This window comes from Lolium rigidum, chromosome 6 (assembly GCF_022539505.1).
Source record: "Lolium rigidum isolate FL_2022 chromosome 6, APGP_CSIRO_Lrig_0.1, whole genome shotgun sequence".
In the NCBI taxonomy this organism is placed as follows: Eukaryota; Viridiplantae; Streptophyta; class Magnoliopsida; order Poales; family Poaceae; genus Lolium; species Lolium rigidum.
Genome location: NC_061513.1, coordinates 185,915,025 through 185,919,188, shown reverse-complemented (window position 1 = coordinate 185,919,188; position 4,164 = coordinate 185,915,025). Strand labels below are relative to the sequence as shown.

Below are 4,164 nucleotides of genomic sequence, written 5' to 3'. Positions count from 1 at the left end.
CAAAAATTTCGCTCCCCCTTCAGCCCGAATTTTTTTTGCCTCCACACAGCGCCAAATTATCCACCGTGGCGCGAAATTCTCCCGCACGCCAGTTTTTTAGGTGAAATGACTGAAGCGCCACAGCGGTATCGGACACCAAAAGTCCAAAACTTGAACAAGGTAGGGACATTTTCGTGAAACCACACGCGACGACGGGGAGACATCCCCACCCAAACCCGAAACCCTAGCTTGTTTTCCTCTTCGTCCTTCTCAGCCGCCGCAGACCACTTCCACCCGATTTACATCTCCGTCGCCGTCCCCATCTCCTCCTCCTCCCTCCTCACCTCACAGAAATCGCATCTACGGAACCCCTCACTCTCTCCTTCCCTGCTGCGGCGCTCGCCTTCCCGCCATTCCCGCCGCCTCGAGCTTGCACCCCATCTTCCGATTCGAGCGAACGGTCTTCTGACTGAAGGATCTCCTCTCACACGGGTGGAGGGATCCCTCCTCATCCTCATCTCCGTGGCAGTAGAGCCACCACCAGCAATAACTACCCCGTTTTAGGGTTTGCTCAGGGGTACGCCACCGCGATCTCCTTGGCGCGGATTCCGCCCACGACTCCTCCGCTGGCGAAGTTGGCGTCAGCGCCGGTGGCCCCATCGTCCCGTCCAGCTTCGTGTGACCCCATGGTGGCAAGAGGGTCTTCGTCACCGGCTTCTTCACCAGGTCTGTTATTTATCTCCCCCTAACCCTCTCCCTCTGCCTGCCGTTCTATCTTCTCATTTGTAGCCTTTGTATTTGTTCTGTAATTATTCTGCACTAGGAATGGATGTATTCTTCACTGCCCACAACCGTTTCAACTGCAATAATTGTTCTAGTGTCTAGCCGTCTAGGTGTGTCATGTGTTGTGTGTGGAACGCTATTGTTCTATTTCCTAGCGGAAATACTGCATTATTTACACATTTGCTCACTTAATATATCTATGACCGTGCCCTGTGTAGATACAAATTTGATGGCCGAAGCTCTATCTACTGTGTTGACCATAATCAGTGATGAACATAGATTATCTTGCTTAGTTTTGAGCTGTACCTTTAGTCTTCTGGAGGCATTCAAAATTTCTCTTCCGCATGTTGCCTGCTTCTCCTTCCTATATGGACACAAATTAGACGCAAAACATGAAGCACAATGTTTCCTCATGTTTTTTCTGAAGATAGTAAATGATGAGTATAGATTGAGAATTGCAAAGTTTCATTTCTAAGATCAGTTTTAATCCCAATTCTTGTTATTTTTATTTCCACGAGCTTTTATAAAATTAGTTGAGTAGTGGGTTCAGCTGCTGCAGGTATCTCTTGTGTTTGCAAGCTTAATTTCCAGCAAACTGAAAGAAGTAGCCTATCTTTTTTGCTTAAGTTACTAGTTATCAGATACATGTAGTAGTAGGCTGGACTTGAACAAAGTTGTTGCTCTCCAGTTATCTGTTGACTAGACTATGTGTTCATTTCTGAGCTATTAGTTGTTTACGGTTTAGTTTGTCAGGTTGTCTTCCTGCATTGTATCCCACTTATTTCGTTCGGTAAAATCAGTAGTTCTGAGCCAAATATTAATTTATTGAATTGTTCTTGTTATTATTTTTATAAAATTTATTTTTTAAAGGTTCTGATTGCTATTGTATTATAAAATCAACACACTATGATGATGAGATTTTTTGTCCTAGCTTGTCTGTTATTTGTGTAGTCACAACATGAGTCAGTCATGCCTTCTGCTTTGATCTAAGCTAACACACTATAATGATGCGATCCATACTATTGTCACATCTGCTCTTTTCTGGAATTGATTCATTGCAGTGCATTATTATAGTACAGTACGTGTAGGAAATACTCTGTACTAACTGGCTTTGCTGGTTTTGACAGGTAAGCGACCTGTTGGCATTGCCTGCCAGAGGCCACCTAGGAGAAGGTGGTTGATGTCAAGGAGGGTATTGCTCTGGCACCCCCCTTTGGCATGACCACTGGTTAGTGTTAAAGAAATATACTGGCTAGTGTGCACTTGTGCTGTTTACATTTGTATTCATGTTTAATTGACTAAGACATTTTTGTAAATATTCCTGCCATGCGATTTGTTCAAACCCTGTTACTGATAGTTAAGTTTATACATGTCAACCGTATATTGATAGCTACTGACTACTTTCCTATTTTCCATGCATTTTTTTTCTTCTTTTTCTGCAGACCCTATACCTAGAGCATTTGAAATACTAAATCATAAATTGCATAGTAATAATCTATACCTTTTGCTCTTGCAAAATGAACGAAGGGGGTACAAAATAAAGGTTATTCTGTCCTGTGTCAAGTTTGTTTGCTGAAGTTAGAGTAAATTTTATATTACTTTAGAGGCATGCATTGATACGCTAGGCACAACTTTATATATGTTTGTTTCTAAGGCATTCATATTTAACATAGTTAAACTTATACTATTTTATATTTGGAATAGCTCGGGTCGCACCATATGCACATGGAACGACAGTCCTTGGTATTCAAATTGATGCAGCAAGGGGAATGTATTGGAGTAGCATTTCAGGTACTTTTACTGGGTTTGGTAGCTGATGTATGGAACTGGACATAACTGATCAACATAGCAGTGTGTTAAAACAAACTAGGTGTAAATGGCTTTCTGGTCTTAACTATGCATACTAAGCTATAACTGCTTAAGTACAAGCTGAGCTTGTGCATACTTGTAATGAATAGCCAAAAAGTTGCCATATAACTGAATCATATATTATACATATTTGGGCAATGTAACATTATTGGGTGTGAAAAATGGAACGGGGCTTAACTCCCTTTATATCTAAATGAAGGTAGTAGTTCTATGGAGGGCTTAGCCTCAAGTGAAATTGGTTTAAGTATGATCATTCGAAAATTAGACTTGCTCTTGCTGTGGCTTCTGCTTCTCAGTACATGGTATGTTCATTTGTTCAGTATTGAAACTAATACCTGCTTCATTTCAATGGAACCTTCTAAGCAGAACGTTAAGCTAAGAGAGAGAAAGAGGCCATCGTGTTAGCTCATGGCCTCCCTGCCGCCAGATACGTCTGCCCCGGCATAGCTGCAACTGGACCTGCCTGCTTGAACTGATTTCTGCCTCCCCGTAGATGGAGGATGTGGGGCCTGGAGGGGACAATGCCACAGTGAACCATCTGCCATGTCTATTCGGATCTCTGAACAAGTGACAAAGACAACCACATCAGGTAAGACCTCACTCAATTGCACGAAGTCTACTGCCATTTGGTTATCTTGAAATGAGCATATTATCTCCCTGTGATTGAAAAAATAGAATAATAGTGTAGGTTGTTTATTCCTGTCTATGAGGGATGGCTCTTGACTAATATAAGATCATCAATTGACCCGTTGCTGTTGTAAATGGTCCTGGTTATGTGTTGCTTCTTCACGGTTTGCTAGCAAATTGAAGTACTCATCATGTGTGCTCGAGCGTTATTTGGATGTCCAGAAAAATCAGTATTTGCACAGCTTACTGTCAACAAGTTTACTGTTATTTGTGTGCATTATCGCTAGAGATCATTATGACTCACTTGCTCATTTGTTGATACCAGGTACGAGTGGTGTTTCTCTCTTACAAGAACTCCAGGAAGATGTTCAAAGAAGCCAGTAGCCCCACCCAGCAAAAATGATGTACTTTTAGCTCTAGATTTTAGAGCTAGCAGCAGTACTGTGATTGATAAACAAATACAATAGAATCTCCTTTTCTATTATTTGAATTTTTTTTTTCATTTGTTTACCTTGTCCATTTGAAATATTGGTTATTTACTGTACTATGGAAAGAAACTGAACCTGTCAGCTTTGGGTTTATGAGAATTTGAAATCTGATGACGGGTTAGTCTTGTATAAAATAGGGATGTGTGGGACAAGTCTGAAATTTACAACAGCCGTTTAGGACTATTAAACTTACACTGACAACAAGAACTCATCTGACGTGTGAACCTGCTGTAATTTGAAAAGAAAATAACGAAAATGTTGACCAAAAAGATGCCACGGCCCAAATATATTGGCTTAAGTTTTGGGCTTGGCCCAGTAAATTAATGGACTGTAAAAGACAACGCTGAGATAAGGAAAATGCTGAAATTGTTGGGCTTGGCCCATGTAGATGCCAAACTGGGTTGGGCTGATTTTGATC

General features: G+C 41.4%; 1 long non-coding RNA gene across 1 annotated transcript; it reads left to right on the top strand.

The window, feature by feature from the left end:
* Positions 1–266: 266 nt before the first annotated feature.
* On the top strand, positions 267–3,808 carry LOC124666546. Its single transcript, XR_006990927.1, has 4 exons — positions 267–705; positions 1,890–2,553; positions 2,998–3,220; positions 3,584–3,808. It is a non-coding gene; the product is annotated as an uncharacterized LOC124666546 (long non-coding RNA).
* Positions 3,809–4,164: the final 356 nt, after the last annotated feature.